This window comes from Phyllobates terribilis, unplaced genomic scaffold, assembly GCF_046119375.1.
Source record: "Phyllobates terribilis strain yellow unplaced genomic scaffold, ASM4611937v1 Scaffold_14__1_contigs__length_39327217, whole genome shotgun sequence".
Classification (NCBI taxonomy): domain Eukaryota; kingdom Metazoa; phylum Chordata; class Amphibia; order Anura; family Dendrobatidae; genus Phyllobates; species Phyllobates terribilis.
The window spans coordinates 36,339,520-36,361,669 of record NW_027362774.1 but is presented as its reverse complement, the minus strand read 5'-3'; positions in this window follow the sequence as shown (position 1 = coordinate 36,361,669).

Below are 22,150 nucleotides of genomic sequence, written 5' to 3'. Positions count from 1 at the left end.
GTACTCTCTCTCTCTCCTGTAGAGTGTAAGCTCTTATGGTCAGTGGGGTCCTCTCTCCCCTGTAGAGTGTAAGCTCTTATGGTCAGAGGGGTCCTCTCTCTCTCCTGTAGAGGGTAAGCTGTTATGGTCAGCGGAGTCCTCTCTCTCTCCGGTAGAGTGTAAGCTCTCATGGTCAGTGGGGTCCTCTCTCTCCTGTAGAGTGTAAGCTCTTATGGTCAGAGGGGTCCTCTCTCTCTCTCCTGTAGAGTGTAAGCTCTTATGGTCAGTGGGGTCCTCTCTCTCTCCTGTAGAGTGTAAGCTCTTATGGTCAGAGGGGTCCTCTCTCTCTCCTGTAGAGGGTAAGCTCTTATGGTCAGAGGGGTCCTCTCTCTCTCCTGTAGTTTGTAAGCTCTTATGGTCAGTGGGGTCCTCTCTCTCCTGTAGAGTGTAAGCTCTTATTGTCAGTGGGGTCCTCTCTCTCCTGTAGAGTGTAAGCTCTGATGGTCAGAGGGGTCCTCTCTCTCTCCTGCAGAATGTAAGCTCTTATGGTCAGAGGGGTCCTCTCTCTCTCCTGTAGAGTGTAAGCTCTTATGGTCAGTGGGGTCCTCTCTCTCCTGTAGAGTGTAAGCTCTTATGGTCAGAGGGGTCCTCTCTCTCTCCTGTAGAATGTAAGCTCTTATTGTCAGTGGGGTCCTCTCTGTCCTGTAGAGTGTAAGCTTTTATGGTCAGTGGGGTCCTCTCTCTCCTGTAGAGTGTAAGCTCTTATGGTCCGAGGGGTCCTCTCTCTCCTGTAGAGTGTAAGCTCTTATGGTCAGTGGGGTCCTCTCTCTCTCTCCTGTAGAGTGTAAGCTCTTATGGTCAGTGGGTTCCTCTCTCTCTCCTGTAGAGTGTAAGCTCTTATGGTCAGTGGGGTCCTAGCTCTCCTGTAGAGTGTAAGCTCTTATGGTCAGTGGGGTCCTCTCTCTATCCTGTAGAGTGTAAGCTCTTATGATCAGTGGGGTCCTCTCTCTCCTGTACAGTGTAAGCTCTTATCGTCAGAGGGGTCCTCTCTCTCTCCTGCAGAGGGTAAGCTCTTATGGTCAGTGGGGTCCTCTTTCTCTCCTTTAGAGTGTCAGCTCTTATGGTCAGTGAGGATCTCTCTGTCTCCGGTAGAGTGTAAGCTCTTATGGTCAGTGGGGTCCTCTCTCTTACTCCTGTAGAGTGTAAGCTCTTATGGTCAGTGGGGTCCTCTCTCTCTCCTGTAGAGTGTAAGCTCTTATGGTCAGAGGGTTCCTCTCTCTCTCTCCTGTAGAGTGTAAGCTCTGATGGTCAGAGGGGTCCTCTCTCTCTCCTGCAGAATGTAAGCTCTTATGGTCAGAGGGGTCCTCTCTCTCTCCTGTAGAGTGTAAGCTCTTATGGTCAGTGGGGTCCTCTCTCTCCTGTAGAGTGTAAGCTCTTATGGTCAGAGGGGTCCTCTCTCTCTCCTGTAGAATGTAAGCTCTTATTGTCAGTGGGGTCCTCTCTGTCCTGTAGAGTGTAAGCTTTTATGGTCAGTGGGGTCCTCTCTCTCCTGTAGAGTGTAAGCTCTTATGGTCCGAGGGGTCCTCTCTCTCCTGTAGAGTGTAAGCTCTTATGGTCAGTGGGGTCCTCTCTCTCTCTCCTGTAGAGTGTAAGCTCTTATGGTCAGTGGGTTCCTCTCTCTCTCCTGTAGAGTGTAAGCTCTAATGGTCAGTGGGGTCCTCTCTCTCCTGTAGAGTGTAAGCTCTTATGGTCAGCGGGGTCCTCTATCTCTCCTGTAGAGTGTAAGCTCTTATGGCCAGAGGGGTCCTCTCTCTCTCCTGTAGATTGTAACCTATTATGGTCATTGGTGTAATCTCTCTCCTGTAGAGTGTAAGCTCTTAAGGTCAGTGGGGTCCTCTCTCTCTCCTGTAGAGTGTAAGCTCTTATGGTCAGTGGGGTCCTATCTCTTCTGTAGAGTGTAAGCTCTTATGGTCAGTGGGGTCCTCTCCCTCTCCTGTAGAGTGTAAGCTCTTATGGTCAGTGGGGTCCTCTCGCTCCTGTAGAGTGTAAGCTCTTATGGTCAGTTGGGTACTCTCTCTCTCTCCTGTAGAGTGTAAGCTCTTATGGTCAGTGGGGTCCTCTCTCCCCTGTAGAGTGTAAGCTCTTATGGTCAGAGGGGTCCTCTCTCTCTCCTGTAGAGGGTAAGCTGTTATGGTCAGCGGAGTCCTCTCTCTCTCCGGTAGAGTGTAAGCTCTCATGGTCAGTGGGGTCCTCTCTCTCCTGTAGAGTGTAAGCTCTTATGGTCAGAGGGGTCCTCTCTCTCTCTCCTGTAGAGTGTAAGCTCTTATGGTCAGTGGGGTCCTCTCTCTCTCCTGTAGAGTGTAAGCTCTTATGGTCAGAGGGGTCCTCTCTCTCTCCTGTAGAGGGTAAGCTCTTATGGTCAGAGGGGTCCTCTCTCTCTCCTGTAGTTTGTAAGCTCTTATGGTCAGTGGGGTCCTCTCTCTCCTGTAGAGTGTAAGCTCTTATTGTCAGTGGGGTCCTCTCTCTCCTGTAGAGTGTAAGCTCTGATGGTCAGAGGGGTCCTCTCTCTCTCCTGCAGAATGTAAGCTCTTATGGTCAGAGGGGTCCTCTCTCTCTCCTGTAGAGTGTAAGCTCTTATGGTCAGTGGGGTCCTCTCTCTCCTGTAGAGTGTAAGCTCTTATGGTCAGAGGGGTCCTCTCTCTCTCCTGTAGAATGTAAGCTCTTATTGTCAGTGGGGTCCTCTCTGTCCTGTAGAGTGTAAGCTTTTATGGTCAGTGGGGTCCTCTCTCTCCTGTAGAGTGTAAGCTCTTATGGTCCGAGGGGTCCTCTCTCTCCTGTAGAGTGTAAGCTCTTATGGTCAGTGGGGTCCTCTCTCTCTCTCCTGTAGAGTGTAAGCTCTTATGGTCAGTGGGTTCCTCTCTCTCTCCTGTAGAGTGTAAGCTCTTATGGTCAGTGGGGTCCTAGCTCTCCTGTAGAGTGTAAGCTCTTATGGTCAGTGGGGTCCTCTCTCTATCCTGTAGAGTGTAAGCTCTTATGATCAGTGGGGTCCTCTCTCTCCTGTACAGTGTAAGCTCTTATCGTCAGAGGGGTCCTCTCTCTCTCCTGCAGAGGGTAAGCTCTTATGGTCAGTGGGGTCCTCTTTCTCTCCTTTAGAGTGTCAGCTCTTATGGTCAGTGAGGATCTCTCTGTCTCCGGTAGAGTGTAAGCTCTTATGGTCAGTGGGGTCCTCTCTCTTACTCCTGTAGAGTGTAAGCTCTTATGGTCAGTGGGGTCCTCTCTCTCTCCTGTAGAGTGTAAGCTCTTATGGTCAGAGGGTTCCTCTCTCTCTCTCCTGTAGAGTGTAAGCTCTTATGGTCAGTGGGTTCCTCTCTCTCTCCTGTAGAGGGTAAGCTCTTATGGTCAGTGGGGTCCTCTCTCTCTCCCGTAGAGGGTAAGCTCTTAGGGTCAGCGGGGTCCTCTCTCTCTCTCCGGTAGAGTGTAAGCACTTATGGTCAGTGGGGTCCTCTCTCTCTCCTGTAGAGGGTAAGCTCTTATGGTCAGCGGAGTCCTCTCTCTCTCCGGTAGAGTGCAAGCTCTTATGGTCAGTGGGGTACTCTCTCTCTCCAGTAGAGTGTAAGCTCTTATGGTCAGTGGGGTCCTCTCTCTCCTGTAGAGTGTAAGCTCTTATGGTCAGTGGGGTCCTCTCTCTCTCCTGTAGACGGTAAACTCTTATGGTCAGCGGGGTCCTCTCTCTCTCTCCAGTAGAGGGTAAGCTCTTATGGTCAGTGGGCTCCTTTCTCTCTCCTGTAGAGTGTAAGCTCTTATGGTCAGTGGGGTCCTCTCTCTCCGGTAGAGTGTAAGCTCTTATGGTCAGAGGGGTCCTCTCTCTCTCCTGTAGAGTGTAAGCTCTTATGGTCAGAGGGCTCCTCCCTCTCTCCTGTAGAGTGTAAGCTCTTATGGTCAGTGGGGTCCTCTCTCTCCTGTAGAGTGTAAGCTCTTATGGTCAGTGGGGTCCTCTCTCTCCTGTAGAGTGTAAGCTCTTATAGTCAGAGGGGTCCTCTCTCTCTCCTGTAGAATGTAAGCTCTTATGGTCAGCAGGGTCCTCTCTCTCTCCTGTAGAGTGTAAGCTCTTATGGTCAGAGGGGTCCTCTCTCTCTCCTGTAGAATGTAAGCTCTTATGGTCAGTGGGGTCCTCTATCTCTCCTGTAGAGTGTAAGCTCTTATGGTCAGTGGGGTCCTCTCTTTCTCCTGTGTAGTTTAAGCTCTTATAGTCAGTGGGGTCCTCTCTCTCTCCTGTAGAGTGTAAGCTCTTATGGTCAGTGGGGTCCTATCTCTCCTGTAGAGTGTAAGCTCTTATGGTCAGTGGGGTCCTCTCTCTATCCTGTAGAGTGTAAGCTCTTATGATCAGTGGGGTCCTCTCTCTCCTGTAGAGTGTAAGCTCTTATCGTCAGAGGGGTCCTCTCTCTCTCCTGCAGAGGGTAAGCTCTTATGGTCAGTGGGGTCCTCTTTCTCTCCTGTAGAGTGTCAGCTCTTATGGTCAGTGAGGCTCTCTCTGTCTCCGGTAGAGTGTAAGCTCTTATGGTCAGTGGGGTCCTCTCTCTCACTCCTGTAGAGTGTAAGCTCTTATGGTCAGTGGGGTCCTCTCTCTCTCCTGTAGAGTGTAAGCTCTTATGGTCAGAGGGTTCCTCTCTCTCTCTCTCCTGTAGAGTGTAAGCTCTTATGGTCAGTGGGGTCCTCTCTCTCTGCTGTAGAGGGTAAGCTCTTATGGTCAGTGGGGTCCTCTCTCTCTCCCGTAGAGGGTAAGCTCTTATGGTCAGTGGGGTCCTCTCTCTCTCCTGTAGAGTGTATGCTCTTATGATCAGTGGGGTCCTCTCTCTCTCTTGTAGAGTGTAAGCTCTTATGGTCAGTGGGGTTCTCTCTCCTGTAGAGAGTAAGCTCTTATGGTCATTGGTGTCCTCTCTCTCTCCTGTAGAGTGTAAGCTCTTATGATCAGTGGGGTCCTCTCTCTCTCCTGTAAATTGTAAGCTCTTATGATCAGTGGGGTCCTCTCACTCTCCGGTATAGTGTAAGCTCTTATGGTCAGTGGGGTCCTCTCTCTCTCTCCTGTAGAGTGTAAGCTCTTATGGTCAGAGGGGTCCTCTCTCTCTCCTGTAGAGGGTAAGCTCTTATGGTCAGAGGGGTCCTCTCTCTCTCCTGTAGTTTGTAAGCTCTTATGGTCAGTGGGGTCCTCTCTCTCCTGTAGAGTGTAAGCTCTTATTGTCAGTGGGGTCGTCTCTCTCCTGTAGAGTGTAAGCTCTGATGGTCAGAGGGGTCCTCTCTCTCTCCTGCAGAATGTAAGCTCTTATGGTCAGAGGGGTCCTCTCTCTCTCCTGTAGAGTGTAAGCTCTTATGGTCAGTGGGGTCCTCTCTCTCCTGTAGAGTGTAAGCTCTTATGGTCAGAGGGGTCCTCTCTCTCTCCTGTAGAATGTAAGCTCTTATTGTCAGTGGGGTCCTCTCTGTCCTGTAGAGTGTAAGCTTTTATGGTCAGTGGGGTCCTCTCTCTCCTGTAGAGTGTAAGCTCTTATGGTCCGAGGGGTCCTCTCTCTCCTGTAGAGTGTAAGCTCTTATGGTCAGTGGGGTCCTCTCTCTCTCTCCTGTAGAGTGTAAGCTCTTATGGTCAGTGGGTTCCTCTCTCTCTCCTGTAGAGTGTAAGCTCTAATGGTCAGTGGGGTCCTCTCTCTCCTGTAGAGTGTAAGCTCTTATGGTCAGCGGGGTCCTCTATCTCTCCTGTAGAGTGTAAGCTCTTATGGCCAGAGGGGTCCTCTCTCTCTCCTGTAGATTGTAACCTATTATGGTCATTGGTGTAATCTCTCTCCTGTAGAGTGTAAGCTCTTAAGGTCAGTGGGGTCCTCTCTCTCTCCTGTAGAGTGTAAGCTCTTATGGTCAGTGGGGTCCTATCTCTTCTGTAGAGTGTAAGCTCTTATGGTCAGTGGGGTCCTCTCCCTCTCCTGTAGAGTGTAAGCTCTTATGGTCAGTGGGGTCCTCTCGCTCCTGTAGAGTGTAAGCTCTTATGGTCAGTTGGGTACTCTCTCTCTCTCCTGTAGAGTGTAAGCTCTTATGGTCAGTGGGGTCCTCTCTCCCCTGTAGAGTGTAAGCTCTTATGGTCAGAGGGGTCCTCTCTCTCTCCTGTAGAGGGTAAGCTGTTATGGTCAGCGGAGTCCTCTCTCTCTCCGGTAGAGTGTAAGCTCTCATGGTCAGTGGGGTCCTCTCTCTCCTGTAGAGTGTAAGCTCTTATGGTCAGAGGGGTCCTCTCTCTCTCTCCTGTAGAGTGTAAGCTCTTATGGTCAGTGGGGTCCTCTCTCTCTCCTGTAGAGGGTAAGCTCTTATGGTCAGCGGGGTCCTCTCTCTCTCTCCGGTAGAGTGTAAGCACTTATGGTCAGTGGGGTACTCTCTCTCTCCTGTAGAGTGTAAGCTCTTATGGTCAGTGGGGTCCTCTCTCTCCTGTAGAGTGTAAGCTCTTATGGTCAGTGGGGTCCTCTCTCTCTCCTGTAGACGGTAAGCTCTTATGGTCAGCGGGGTCCTCTCTTTCTCTCCAGTAGAGAGTAAGCTCTTATGGTCAGTGGGGTCCTCTCTCTCTCCTGTAGAGTGTAAGCTCTTATGGTCAATGGGGTCCTATCTCTCCTGTAGAGTGTAAGCTCTTATGGTCAGTGGGGTCCTCTCTCTCTCCTGTAGAGTGTAAGCTCTTATGGTCAGTGGGGTCCTAGCTCTCCTGTACAGTGTAAGCTCTTATGGTCAGTGGGGTCCTCTCTCTATCCTGTAGAGTGTAAGCTCTTATGATCAGTGGGGTCCTCTCTCTCCTGTAGAGTGTAAGCTCTTATCGTCAGAGGGGTCCTCTCTCTCTCCTGCAGAGGGTAAGCTCTTATGGTCAGTGGGGTCCTCTTTCTCTCCTGTAGAGTGTCAGCTCTTATGGTCAGTGAGGATCTCTCTGTCTCCGGTAGAGTGTAAGCTCTTATGGTCAGTGGGGTCCTCTCTCTTACTCCTGTAGAGTGTAAGCTCTTATGGTCAGTGGGGTCCTCTCTCTCTCCTGTAGATTGTAAGCTCTTATGGTCAGAGGGTTCCTCTCTCTCTCTCCTGTAGAGTGTAAGCTCTTATGGTCAGTGGGGTCCACTCTCTCTCCTGTAGAGGGTAAGCTCTTATGGTCAGTGTGGTCCTCTCTCTCTCCCGTAGAGGGTAAGCTCTTATGGTCAGCGGGGTCCTCTCTCTCTCTCCGGTAGAGTGTAAGCACTTATGGTCAGTGGGGTCCTCTCTCTCTCCTGTAAAGGGTAAGCTCTTATGGTCAGCGGAGTCCTCTCTCTCTCCGGTAGAGTGTAAGCTCTTATGGTCAGTGGGGTACTCTCTCTCTCCTGTAGAGTGTAAGCTCTTATGGTCAGTGGGGTCCTCTCTCTCCTGTAGAGTGTAAGCTCTTATGGTCAGTGGGGTCCTCTCTCTCTCCTGTAGACGGTAAACTCTTATGGTCAGCGGGGTCCTCTCTCTCTCTCCAGTAGAGGGTAAGCTCTTATGGTCAGTGGGGTCCTCTCTCTCTCCTGTAGAGTGTAAGCTCTTATGGTCAGTGGGGTCCTCTCTCTCCGGTAGAGTGTAAGCTCTTATGGTCAGAGGGCTCCTCCCTCTCTCCTGTAGAGTGTAAGCTGTTATGGTCAGTGGGGTCCTCTCTCTCCTGTAGAGTGTAAGCTCTTATGGTCAGTGGGGTCCTCTCTCTCCTGTAGAGTGTAAGCTCTTATAGTCAGTGGGGTCCTCTCTCTCTCCTGTAGAATGTAAGCTCTTATGGTCAGCAGGGTCCTCTCTCTCTCTCCTGTAGAGTGTAAGCTCTTATGGTCAGAGGGGTCCTCTCTCTCTCCTGTAGAATGTAAGCTCTTATGGTCAGTGGGGTCCTCTATCTCTCCTGTAGAGTGTAAGCTCTTAAGGTCAGAGGGGTCCTCTCGCTCTCCTGTAGAGTGTAAGCTCTTATAGTCAGTGGGGTCCTCTTTCTCCTGCAGAGTGTAAGCTCTTATGGTCAGAGGGGTCCTCTCTCTCCTGTAGAGTGTAAGCTCTTATGGTCTGTGGGGTCCTCTCTCTCTCCTGTAGAGTGTAAGCTCTTATGGACAGTGGGGTCCTCTCTCTCTCCTGTAGAGTGTAAGCTCTTATGGTCTGTGGGGTCCTCTCTCTCTCTCCTGTAGAGTGTAAGCTCTTATCCTCAGCGGGGTCCTCTCCCTTCTGTAGAGTGTAAGCTCTTATGGTCAGTGGGGTCCTCTCTCTCTCCTGTAGAGTGTAAGCTCTTATGGTAAGTGGGGTCCTCTCTCTTCTGTAGAGTGTAAGCTCTTATGGTCAGTGGGGTACTCTCTCTCTCTCCTGTAGAGTGTAAGCTCTTATGGTCAGTGGGGTCCTCTCTCCCCTGTAGAGTGTAAGCTCTTATGGTCAGAGGGGTCCTCTCTCTCTCCTGTAGAGGGTAAGCTGTTATGGTCAGCGGAGTCCTCTCTCTCTCCGGTAGAGTGTAAGCTCTCATGGTCAGTGGGGTCCTCTCTCTCCTGTAGAGTGTAAGGTCTTATGGTCAGAGGGGTCCTCTCTCTCTCTCCTGTAGAGTGTAAGCTCTTATGGTCAGTGGGGTCCTCTCTCTCTCCTGTAGAGGGTAAGCTCTTATGGTCAGCGGGGTCCTCTCTCTCTCTCCGGTAGAGTGTAAGCACTTATGGTCAGTGGGGTACTCTCTCTCTCCTGTAGAGTGTAAGCTCTTATGGTCAGTGGGGTCCTCTCTCTCCTGTAGAGTGTAAGCTCTTATGGTCAGTGGGGTCCTCTCTCTCTCTCCTGTAGACGGTAAGCTCTTATGGTCAGCGGGGTCCTCTCTTTCTCTCCAGTAGAGAGTAAGCTCTTATGGTCAGTGGGGTCCTCTCTCTCTCCTGTAGAGTGTAAGCTCTTATGGTCAGTGGGGTCCTATCTCTCCTGTAGAGTGTAAGCTCTTATGGTCAGTGGGGTCCTCTCTCTCTCCTGTAGAGTGTAAGCTCTTATGGTCAGTGGGGTCCTAGCTCTCCTGTAGAGTGTAAGCTCTTATGGTCAGTGGGGTCCTCTCTCTATCCTGTAGAGTGTAAGCTCTTATGATCAGTGGGGTCCTCTCTCTCCTGTAGAGTGTAAGCTCTTATCGTCAGAGGGGTCCTCTCTCCTGCAGAGGGTAAGCTCTTATGGTCAGTGGGGTCCTCTTTCTCTCCTGTAGAGTGTCAGCTCTTATGGTCAGTGAGGATCTCTCTGTCTCCGGTAGAGTGTAAGCTCTTATGGTCAGTGGGGTCCTCTCTCTTACTCCTGTAGAGTGTAAGCTCTTATGGTCAGTGGGGTCCTCTCTCTCTCCTGTAGAGTGTAAGCTCTTATGGTCAGAGGGTTCCTCTCTCTCTCTCCTGTAGAGTGTAAGCTCTTATGGTCAGTGGGGTCCTCTCTCTCTCCTGTAGAGGGTAAGCTCTTATGGTCAGTGTGGTCCTCTCTCTCTCCTGTAGAGGGTAAGCTCTTATGGTCAGCGGAGTCCTCTCTCTCTCCGGTAGAGTGTAAGCTCTTATGGTCAGTGGGGTACTCTCTCTCTCCTGTAGAGTGTAAGCTCTTATGGTCAGTGGGGTCCTCTCTCTCCTGTAGAGTGTAAGCTCTTATGGTCAGTGGGGTCCTCTCTCTCTCCTGTAGACGGTAAACTCTTATGGTCAGCGGGGTCCTCTCTCTCTCTCCAGTAGAGGGTAAGCTCTTATGGTCAGTGGGGTCCTCTCTCTCTCCTGTAGAGTGTAAGCTCTTATGGTCAGAGGGGTCCTCTCTCTCTCCTGTAGAGTGTAAGCTCTTATGGTCAGAGGGCTCCTCCCTCTCTCCTTTAGAGTGTAAGCTCTTATGGTCAGTGGGGTCCTCTCTCTCCTGTAGAGTGTAAGCTCTTATGGTCAGTGGGGTCCTCTCTCTCCTGTAGAGTGTAAGCTCTTATAGTCAGAGGGGTCCTCTCTCTCTCCTGTAGAATGTAAGCTCTTATGGTCAGCAGGGTCCTCTCTCTCTCTCCTGTAGAGTGTAAGCTCTTATGGTCAGAGGGGTCCTCTCTCTCTCCTGTAGAATGTAAGCTCTTATGGTCAGTGGGGTCCTCTTTCTCTTCTGTAGAGTGTAAGCTCTTATGGTCAGAGGGGTCCTCTCGCTCTCCTGTAGAGTGTAAGCTCTTATAGTCAGTGGGGTCCTCTTTCTCCTGTAGAGTGTAAGCTCTTATGGTCAGAGGGGTCCTCTCTCTCCTGTAGAGTGTAAGCTCTTATGGTCTGTGGGGTCCTCTCTCTCTCTCCTGTAGAGTGTAAGCTCTTATGTACAGTGGGGTCCTCTCTCTCTCCTGTAGAGTGTAAGCTCTTATGGTCTGTGGGGTCCTCTCTCTCTCTCCTGTAGAGTGTAAGCTCTTATCCTCAGTGGGGTCCTCTCCCTTCTGTAGAGTGTAAGCTCTTATGGTCAGTGGAGTCCTCTCTCTCTCCTGTAGAGTGTAAGCTCTTATGGTAAGTGGGGTCCTCTCTCTTCTGTAGAGTGTAAGCTCTTATGGTCAGTGGGGTACTCTCTCTCTCTCCTGTAGAGTGTAAGCTCTTATGGTCAGTGGGGTCCTCTCACACCTGTAGAGTGTAAGCTCTTATGATCAGTGGGGTCCTCTCTCTCTCCTGTAGAGGGTAAGCTCTTATGGTCAGCGGGGTCCTCTCTCTCTCTCCGGTAGAGTGTAAGCTTTTATGGTCAGTGGTGTCCTCTCTCTCCGGTAAAGTGTAAGCTCTTATGGTCAGTGGGGTCCTCTTTCTCCTGTAGAGTGTAAGCTCTTATGGTCAGAGTGGTCCTCTCGCTCCTGTAGACTGTAAGCTCTTATGGTCAGTGGGGTCCTCTCTCTCCTGTAGAGTGTAAGCTCTTATGGTCAGTGGGGTCATCTCTCTCTCTCCTGTAGAGTGTAAGCTCTTATGGTCAGTGGGGTCCTCTTTCTCTCTCCTGTAGAGTGTAAGCTCTTATGGTCAGTGGGGTCCTCTTCCTCTCCCGTAGAGTGTAAGCTCTTATGGTCAGTGGCGTCCTCTCTCTCCGGTAGAGTGTAAGCTCTTATGGTCAGTGGGGTCCTCTCTCTCTCCTGTAGAGGGTAAGCTCTTATGGTCAGCGGGGTCCTCTCTCTCTCTCCGGTAGAGTGTAAGCTCTTATGGTCAGTGGGGTACTCTCTCTCTCCTGTAGAGGGTAAGCTCTTATGGTCAGTGGGGTCCTCTCTCTCCTGTAGAGTGTAAGCTCTTATGGTCAGTGGGGTCCTCTCTCTCTCCTGTAGACGGTAAGCTCTTATGGTCAGCGGGGTCCTCTCTCTCTCTCCAGTAGAGTGTAAGCTCTTATGGTCAGTGGGGTCCTCTATCTCTCCTGTAGAGTGTAAGCTCTTATGGTCAGTGGGGTCCTCTCTCTCCGGTAGAGTGTAAGCTCTTATGGTCAGAGGGGTCCTCTCTCTCTCCTGTAGAGTGTAAGCTCTTATGGTCAGAGGGCTCCTCCCTCTCTCCTGTAGAGTGTAAGCTCTTATGGTCAGTGGGGTCCTCTCTCTCCTGTAGAGTGTAAGCTCTTATGGTCAGTGGGGTCCTCTCTCTCCTGTAGAGTGTAAGCTCTTATAGTCAGAGGGGTCCTCTCTCTCTCCTGTAGAATGTAAGCTCTTATGGTCAGCAGGGTCCTCTCTCTCTCTCCTGTAGAGTGTAAGCTCTTATGGTCAGAGGGGTCCTCTCTCTCTCCTGTAGAATGTAAGCTCTTATGGTCAGTGGGGTCCTCTATCTCTCCTGTAGAGTGTAAGCTCTTATGGTCAGAGGGGTCCTCTCTCTCTCCTGTAGAGTGTAAGCTCTTATAGTCAGTGGGGTCCTCTTTCTACTGTACAGTGTAAGCTCTTATGGTCAGAGGGGTCCTCTCTCTCCTGTAGAGTGTAAGCTCTTATGGTCTGTGGGGTCCTCTCTCTCTCTCCTGTAGAGTGTAAGCTCTTATGGACAGTGGGGTCCTCTCTCTCTCCTGTAGAGTGTAAGCTCTTATGGTCTGTGGGGTCCTCTCTCTCTCTCCTGTAGAGTGTAAGCTCTTATCCTCAGTGGGGTCCTCTCCCTTCTGTAGAGTGTAAGCTCTTATGGTCAGTGGGGTCCTCTCTCTCTCCTGTAGAGTGTAAGCTCTTATGGTAAGTGGGGTCCTCTCTCTTATGTAGAGTGTAAGCTCTTATGGTCAGTGGGGTACTCTCTCTCTCTCCTGTAGAGTGTAAGCTCTTATGGTCAGTGGGGTCCTCTCACCCCTGTAGAGTGTAAGCTCTTATGATCAGTGGGGTCCTCTCTCTCTCCTGTAGAGGGTAAGCTCTTATGGTCAGCGGGGTCCTCTCTCTCTCTCCGGTAGAGTGTAAGCTCTTATGGTCAGTGGGGTCCTCTTTCTCCTGTAGAGTGTAAGCTCTTATGGTCAGAGTGGTCCTCTCGCTCTTGTAGAGTGTAAGCTCTTATGGTCAGTGGGGTCCTCTCTCTCCTGTAGAGTGTAAGCTCTTATGGTCAGTGGGGTCATCTCTCTCTCTCCTGTAGAGTGTAAGCTCTTATGGTCAGTGGGGTCCTCTTTCTCTCTCCCGTAGAGTGTAAGCTCTTATGGTCAGTGGCGTCCTCTCTCTCCGGTAGAGTGTAAGCTCTTATGGTCAGAGGGGTTCTCTCTCTCTCCTGTAGAGTGTAAGCTCTTATGGTCAGAGGGCTCCTCTCTCTCTCCTGTAGAGTGTAAGCTCTTATGGTCAGTGGGGTCCTCTCTCTCCTGTAGAGTGTAAGCTCTTATGGTCAGTGGGGTCCTCTCTCTCCTGTAGAGTGTAAGCTCTTATGGTCAGAGGGGTCCTCTCTCTCTCCTGTAGAATGTAAGCTCTTATGGTCAGCGGGGTCCTCTCTCTCTCCTGTAGAGTGTAAGCTCTTATGATCAGTGGGGTCCTCTCTCTCTCCTGTTGAGTGTAAGCTCTTATATTCAGTGGGGTCCTCTTTCTCTCCTGTAGAGTGTAAGCTCTTATGGTCAGAGGGGTCCTCTCTCTCTCCTGTAGAATGTAAGCTCTTATGGTCAGCGGGGTCCTCTCTCTCTCTTCTGTAGAGTGTAAGCTCTTATGGTCAGCGGGGTCCTCTCTCTCTCCTGTAGAGTGTAAGCTCTTATGATCAGTGGGGTCCTCTCTCTCTCCTGTTGAGTGTAAGCTCTTATGGTCAGTGGGGTCCTCTTTCTCTCCTGTAGAGTGTAGGCTCTTATGGTCAGTGGGGTCCTCTATCTCTCCTGTAGAGTGTAAGCTCTTATGGTCAGAGGGGTCCTCTCTCTCTCCTGTAGTGTGTAAGCTCTTATAGTCAGTGGGGTCCTCTCTCTCTCCTGTAGAGTGTAAGCTCTTATGGTCAGAGGGGTCCTCTCACTCCTGTAGAGTGTAAGCTCTTATGATCAGTGGGGTCCTCTCTCTCTCTCCTGTAGAGTGTAAGCTCTTATGGTCTGTGGGGTCCTCTCTCTCTTTCCTGTAGAGTGTAAGCTCTTATCTTCAGTGGGGTCCTCTTTCTCCTGTAGAATGTAAGCTCTTATGGTCAGTGGGGTACTCTCTCTCTCCTGTAGAGTGTAAGCTCTTATGGTCAGTGGGGTCCTCTATCTCCTGTAGAGTGTAAGCTCTTATGGTCAGTGGGGTCCTCTCTCTCTCCTGTAGACGGTAAGCTCTTATGGTCAGCGGGGTCCTCTCTCTCTCTCCAGTAGAGTGTAAGCTCTTATGGTCAGCGGGGTCCTCTCTCTCTCTCCTGTAGAGTGTAAGCTCTTATGGTCAGAGGGGTCCTCTATCTCTCCTGTAGAGTTTAAGCTCTTATGGTCAGAGGGGTCCTCTCTCTCTCCTGTAGAGTGTAAGCTCTTATGGTCAGAGGGGTCCTCTCCCTCTCCTGTAGAGTGTAAGCTCTTATGGTCAGAGGGGTCCTCTCCCTCTCCTGTAGAGTGTAAGCTCTTATGGTCAGCGGGGTCCTCTCTCTCTCTCCTGTAGAGTGTAAGCTCTTATGGTCAGAGGGGTCCTCTCTCTCTCCTGTAGAATGTAAGCTCTTATGGTTAGAGGGGTCCTCTATCTCTCCTGTAGAGTGTAAGCTCTTATGGTCAGAGGGGTCCTCTCTCTCTCCTGTAGAATGTAAGCTCTTATGGTCAGTGGGGTCCTCTATCTCTCCTGTAGAGTGTAAGCTCTTATGGTCAGAGGGGTCCTCTCTCTCTCCTGTAGAGTGTAAGCTCTTATAGTCAGTGGGGTCCTCTCTCTCTCCTGTAGAGTGTAAGCTCTTATGGTCAGAGGGGTCCTCTCACGCCTGTAGAGTGTAAGCTCTTATGGTCAGTGGGGTCCTCTCTCTCTCTCTCCTGTAGAGTGTAAGCTCTTATGGTCTGTGCTGTCCTCTGTCTCTCTCCTGTAGAGTGTAAGCTCTTATCGTCAGTGGGGTCCGCTCTCTCTCCTGTAGAGTGTAAGCTCATATGGTCAGTGGGGTCCTCTCTCTCTCCTGTAGAATGTAAGCTCTTATGGTCAGTGGGGTCCTCTCCCTTCTGTAGAGTGTAAGCTCTTATGGTCAGTGGGGTCCTCTCTCTCTCCTGTAGAGTGTAAGCTCTTATGGTCAGAGGGGTCCTCTCTCTCTCTCCTGTAGAGTGTAAGCTATTATGGTCAGTGGGGTCCTTTTTCTCCTGTAGAGCGTAAGCTCTTATGGTCAGTGGGGTCCTCTCGCTCCTGAAGAGTGTAAGCTCTTATGGTCAGTGGGGTCCTTTTTCTCCTGTAGAGCGTAAGCTCTTATGGTCTGTGGGGTCCTCTCTCTCTCTCCTGTAGAGTGTAAGCTCTTATCCTCAGTGGGGTCCTCTCCCTTCTGTAGATTGTAAGCTCTTATGGTCAGTGGGGTCCTCTCTCTCTCCTGTAGAGTGTAAGCTCTTATGGTAAGTGGGGTCCTCTCTCTTATGTAGAGTGTAAGCTCTTATGGTCAGTGGGGTACTCTCTCTCTCTCCTGTAGAGTGTAAGCTCTTATGGTCAGTGGGGTCCTCTCACCCCTGTAGAGTGTAAGCTCTTATGATCAGTGGGGTCCTCTCTCTCCTGTATTGGGTAAGCTCTTATGGTCAGCGGGGTCCTCTCTCTCTCTCCGGTAGAGTGTAAGCTCTTATGGTCAGTGGGGTCCTCTTTCTCCTGTAGAGTGTAAGCTCTTATGGTCAGAGTGGTCCTCTCGCTCTTGTAGAGTGTAAGCTCTTATGGTCAGTGGGGTCCTCTCTCTCCTGTAGAGTGTAAGCTCTTATGGTCAGTGGGGTCATCTCTCTCTCTCCTGTAGAGTGTAAGCTCTTATGGTCAGTGGGGTCCTCTTTCTCTCTCCCGTAGAGTGTAAGCTCTTATGGTCAGTGGCGTCCTCTCTCTCCGGTAGAGTGTAAGCTCTTATGGTCAGAGGGGTTCTCTCTCTCTCCTGTAGAGTGTAAGCTCTTATGGTCAGAGGGCTCCTCTCTCTCTCCTGTAGAGTGTAAGCTCTTATGGTCAGTGGGGTCCTCTCTCTCCTGTAGAGTGTAAGCTCTTATGGTCAGTGGGGTCCTCTCTCTCCTGTAGAGTGTAAGCTCTTATGGTCAGAGGGGTCCTCTCTCTCTCCTGTAGAATGTAAGCTCTTATGGTCAGCGGGGTCCTCTCTCTCTCTTCTGTAGAGTGTAAGCTCTTATGGTCAGCGGGGTCCTCTCTCTCTCCTGTAGAGTGTAAGCTCTTATGATCAGTGGGGTCCTCTCTCTCTCCTGTTGAGTGTAAGCTCTTATGGTCAGTGGGGTCCTCTTTCTCTCCTGTAGAGTGTAAGCTCTTATGATCAGTGGGGTCCTCTCTCTCTCCTGTAGAATGTAAGCTCTTATGGTCAGCGGGGTCCTCTCTCTCTCTTCTGTAGAGTGTAAGCTCTTATGGTCAGCGGGGTCCTCTCTCTCTCCTGTAGAGTGTAAGCTCTTATGATCAGTGGGGTCCTCTCTCTCTCCTGTTGAGTGTAAGCTCTTATGGTCAGTGGGGTCCTCTTTCTCTCCTGTAGAGTGTAGGCTCTTATGGTCAGTGGGGTCCTCTATCTCTCCTGTAGAGTGTAAGCTCTTATGGTCAGAGGGGTCCTCTCTCTCTCCTGTAGTGTGTAAGCTCTTATAGTCAGTGGGGTCCTCTCCCTCTCCTGTAGAGTGTAAGCTCTTATGGTCAGTGGGGTCCTCTCACTCCTGTAGAGTGTAAGCTCTTATGATCAGTGGGGTCCTCTCTCTCTCCTGTAGAGTGTAAGCTCTTATCTTCAGTGTGGTCCTCTTTCTCCTGTAGAGTGTAAGCTCTTATGGTCAGAGGGGTCCTCTATCTCTCCTGTAGAGTGTAAGCTCTTATGGTCAGAGGGGTCCTCTCTCTCTCCTGTAGAGTGTAAGCTCTTATGGTCAGAGGGGTCCTCTCCCTCTCCTGTAGAGTGTAAGCTCTTATGGTCAGAGGGGTCTTCTCTCTCTCTCTCTCTCCTGTAGAGTGTAAGCTCTTATGGTCAGAGGGGTCCTCTCCCTCTCCTGTAGAATGTAAGCTTTTATGGTCAGAGGGGTCCTCTCTCTCTCCTGTAGAATGTAAGCTCTTGTGGTCAGCGGGGTCTACTTCTAGTTGCACACGATATTGTGGCCGTTCTAATTCACTCCATGATTGACAATTTATTCAAAATTGCAGACAGGAAATATTTTTTACAAAATATCAAAACAGATGAAAAAAGGTTGTATGTGATATCTGTGCAACACAAAAATTGTTATAAAGATGTTACCAGACTTCACTGTGCCTGTAATGACGAGAATTACAATAATTGGTCATCTTTGTTTACCGCCTACCTGTCCTCTCCACAGTGCTGCACCGCCCTGCATCTCCTCCTCATCTCTACCACCTACCCATCCTCTCCACAGTGCTGCACCATCCTACATCTCCTCATCTATCTACCACCCTACCCTTCCTCTCCACAGTGCTGCCCCGCCCTACATCTCCTCCTCTTCTCTGTCTATCACCTACCTGTCCTCTCCACAGTGCTGCACCTCCCTACATCTCCTCTTCTCTGTCTATCACCTACCTGTCCACTCCATAGTGCTGCACTGCCCTACATCTCCTCCTCAACTTTGCCTACCACCCTACCCATCCCCTCCACAGTGCCACACCACCCTACATCTCCTCATCTATCTACCACCCTACCCATCCTCTCCACAGTGCTGCACCGCCCTACATCTCCTCATCTCTGTCTACCATCTACCAGTCCTTTCCACAGTGCTGCACCGTCCAACATCTCCCCCTCACCTCTGACTACCCCACTTCCCATCCTCTCCACAGTGCTGCACCACCCTACATCTGTCTACCATCCTCCCCGTCCTCTCCATAGTGCTGCACTGCCCTATATCTCCTTCTCATCAGTCTACCACCTACCCGTCCTCTCCACAGTGCTGAACTGCCCTATATCTCCTCCTCATCTCTGTCTACCACCTACCTGTCCTCTCCACAGTGCAGCACTGCCCTACATCTCCTCCTCATCTCTGTCTACCACCTACCTGTCCTCTCCACAGTGCAGCACTGCCCTACATCTCCTCCTCATCTCTATCTACCGCTTACCCGTCCTCTCCACAGTGCTGAACTGCCCTACATCTCCTCCTCATCTGTCTACCACCTACCTGTCCTCTCCACAGTGCTGCACAGCTCTCCATCTCCTCATCTCTGTGTATTACCTACCAGTCCTCTCCACAGTGCTGCACCACCCTACATCTCCTCCTCATCTCTACCACCTACCCGGCCTCTCCACAGTGCTGCACCGCCCTACATCTCCTCCTCATCTCTGTCTACCACCTACCCGACATGTCCACAGTGCTGCACTGCCCTACATCTCCTCTTCATCTCTACCCCCTACCCGTCCTCTCCACAGTGCTGCACCACCCTACATCTCATCCTCCTCTCTGTCTAGCACCTACCCATCCTCCCCACTGTACTGCAGCACTGCCCTACATCTCCTCCTCATCTGTCTACCACCTACCCGTCTTCTCCACAGTGCTGCACCATACTACATCTCCTCCTCATCTGTCTACCACCTACCCGTCCTCTCCACAGTGCCGCACTGCCCTACATCGTCTCCTCATCACTACCATCTACCTGTACATCTGTCTACCATCCTACCCATCCTCTCCATAGTGCTGCACTGCTCTACATCTCCTTCTCATCTGTCTACCACCTGCCAGTCCTCTACACAGTGCTGCACCACCGTGCACCTCCTTTTCATCTCTGTCTACCACCTACCCGTCCTCTCCAAAGTGCTGAACCGCCCCACAACTTCTCCTCATCTCTGTCCATCACACTACCTGTCCTCTCCACAGTGCTGCACTGCCCTACATTTCCTCATCTCTGCCTACCACCTACTGTCCTCTCCACAGTGCTGCACTGCCCTACATCTCCTCATCTTTTTCTACCTTCTACCCGTCCTTTCCACAGTGCTGCACCGTCCAACATATCCCCCTCACCTCTGACTACAACACTCCCCATCCTCTCCACAGTGCTGCACCGCCCTACAGCTGTCTACCATCCTCCACGTCCTCTCCATAGTGCTGCACTGCCCTATATCTCCTTCTCATCTGTCTACCACGTACCCGTCCTCTCCACAGTGCTGAACTGCCCTACATCTCCTCCTCATCTCTGTCTACCACCTACCTGTCCTCTCCACAGTGCTGCACTGCCCTACATCTCCTCCTCATCTCTGTCTACCACTTACCCGTCCTATCCACAGTGCTGCACTGCCCTCCATCTCCTCATCTCTGTGTATTACATACTAGTCCTCTCCACAGTGCTGCACCACCCTACATCTCCTCCTCATCTCTACCACCTACTCATCTTCTCCACAGTGCTGCACCGCCCTACATCTCCTCCTCAGCTCTATCTACCACCTACCCGACCTGTCCACAGTGCTGCACCGCCCTACATCTTCTCCTCATCTCTACCACATACCCGTCCTCTCCACAGTGCTGCACCACCCTACATCTCCTCCGCATCTCGGTTTACCACCTACCTGTCCTCTCCAAAGTGGTGCACTGTCCTACATCTCCTCCTTATCTCTGTCTACCACCTACCTGTCCTCTCTACAGTGCTGAACTGCCCTACATCTCCTCCTCATCTCTACCCCCTACCAGTGCTCTCCACAGTGCTGCACCGCCCTACATCTCCTCCTCATCTCTACTACCTACCCGTCCTCTCCACAGTGCCGCACCGCCCTACATCTCCTCCTCATCTGTCTACCACCTACCCGACCTGTCCACAGTGCAGCACCGCCCTACATCTCCTCCTGATCTCTACCACATACCCGTCCCCTCCACAGTGCTGCACCACCCACATGTCCTCATCTCTGTTTACCACCAACCTGTCCACTCCAAAGTGCTGCACTGCCCTACATCTCCTCATCTCTGTCTACCACCATATTCGTCCTCTCCACAGTGCTGCACTGCCCTACATCTCCTCCTCATCTCTACTACCTACCCGTCCTCTCCACAGTGCTGCACCATACTACATCTCCTCCTCATCTGTCTACTACCTACCCATCCTCTCCACAGTGCTGCACTGCCCTACATCTCCTCCTCATCTGTCTACCACCTACCCATCCTCTCCACAGTGCTGACTGCCCTACATCTCCTCCTCATCTGTCTACCACCTACCTGTCCTCTCCACAGTGCTGCACTGCCCTACATCTCCTCCTCATCTCAGTCTACCATCTACCCGTCCTCTCCACAGTGCTACACTGTCCTAACTCTCCTCTTCATCTCAGTCTACCACCTACCCGTCCTCTCCACAGTGCTACACTGTCCTACCTCTCCTCTTCATCTCTGTCTACCACCTACCCGTCCTCTCCACAGTGCTGCACTGCCCTACCTCTCCTCATCTCTATCTACCACCTATCCGTCCTCTCCACAGTGCTACACTGTCCTAACTCTCCTCTTCATCTCTGTCTACCACCTACCTGTCCTCTCCACAGTGCTGCACTGCCCTACATCTCCTCCTCATCTCTGTCTACCACCTACCCATCCTCTCCACAGTGCTGCACTGCCCTACATCTCCTCTTCATCTCTGTCTACCACCTACCCGTCTTCTCCACAGTGCTGCCCCACCCTACATCTCCTCCTCAACTCTATCTACCACCTATCCGACCTGTCCACAGTGCTGCACCGCCCTACATCTTCTCCTCATCTCTACCACATACCCGTCCTCTCCACAGTGCTGCACCACCCTACATCTCCTCCTCATCTCGGTTTACCACCTACCTGTCCTCTCCAAAGTGGTGCACTGTCCTACATCTCCTCCTTATCTCTGTCTACCACCTACCTGTCCTCTCTACAGTGCTGAACTGCCCTACATCTCCTCCTCATCTCTACCCCCTACCAGTCCTCTCCACAGTGCTGCACCGCCCTACATCTCCTCCTCATCTCTACCACCTACCCGACCTGTCCACAGTGCTGCACTGCCATACATCTCCTCATCTCTGTGTATTACCTACCTGTCCTCTCCACAATGCTGCACCACCCTACATCTCCTCATCTCTACCACCTACCCATCCTCTGCACAGTGCTGCACCACCCTACATCTCCTCCTCATCTCTACCACATACCCGTCCCCTCCACAGTGCTGCACCACCCACATGTCCTCATCTCTGTCTACCACCTACCTGTCCTCTCCACAGAGCTTCACCACCCTACATCTCCTCATCTCTGTTTACCACCTACCTGTCCTCTCCACAGTGCTGCACTGCCCTACATCTCCTCCTCATCTCTACCACCTACCCGTCCTCTCCACAGTGCTACACCATACTACATCTCCTCCTCATCTCTGTCTACTACCTACCCATCCTCTCCACAGTGCTGCACTGCCCTACATCTCCTCCTCATCTGTCTACCACCTACCCGTCCTCTCCACAGTGCTGACTGCCCTACATCTCCTCCTCATCTGTCTACCACCTACCTGTCCACTCCACAGTGCTGCACTGCCCTACATCTCCTCCTCATCTCTGTCTACCACCTACCCGTCCTCTCCACAGTGCTACACTGTCCTACCTCTCCTCTTCATCTCTGTCTACCACCTACCCGTCCTCTCCACAGTGCTGCACCACCCTACATCTCCTCTTCATCTCTGTCTACTACCTACCTGTCCTCTCCACAGTGCTACACTGTCCTACCTCTCCTCTTCATCTCTGTCTACCACCTACCCGTCCTCTCCACAGTGCTGCACCGCCCTACATCTCATCTCTGTCTACCACCTACCCATCCTCTCCACAGTGCTGCACCGCCCTACATCTCTTCCTTATCTGTTTACCACCTACCCGTCCTCTCCACAATGCTGCACTACCCTACATCTTCTCCTCATCTCTGTCTACCACCTACCCATCCTCTCCACAGTGCTGCACCGCCCTACATCTCATCTCTGTCTACCACCTACCCATCCTCTCCACAGTGCTGCACCGCCCTACATCTCTTCCTTATCTGTCTACCACCTACCCGTCCTCTCCACAATGCTGCACTACCCTACATCTTCTCCTCATCTGTCTACCACCTACCCATCCTCTCCACAGTGCTGCACTACCCTACATCTTCTCCTCATCTCTGTCTACCACCTACCCATCCTCTCCACAGTGCTGCACTACCCTACATCTTCTCCTCATCTCTGTCTACCACCTACCCATCCTCTCCACAGTGCTGCACTACCCTACATCTTCTCATCTCTGTCTACCACCTACCCGTCCTCTCCACAGTGCTGCACCGCCCTACATCTCATCTCTGTCTACCACCTACCCATCCTCTCCACAGTGCTGCACCGCCCTACATCTCTTCCTTATCTGTTTACCACCTACCCGTCCTCTCCACAATGCTGCACTGCCCTACATCTTCTCCTCATCTCTGTCTACCACCTACCCATCCTCTCCACAGTGCTGCACCGCCCTACATCTCATCTCTGTCTACCACCTACCCATCCTCTCCACAGTGCTGCACCGCCCTACATCTCTTCCTTATCTGTCTACCACCTACCCGTCCTCTCCACAATGCTGCACTACCCTACATCTTCTCATCTGTCTACCACCTACCCATCCTCTCCACAGTGCTGCACTACCCTACATCTTCTCCTCATCTCTGTCTACCACCTACCCATCCTCTCCACAGTGCTGCACTACCCTACATCTTCTCCTCATCTCTGTCTACCACCTACCCATCCTCTCCACAGTGCTGCACT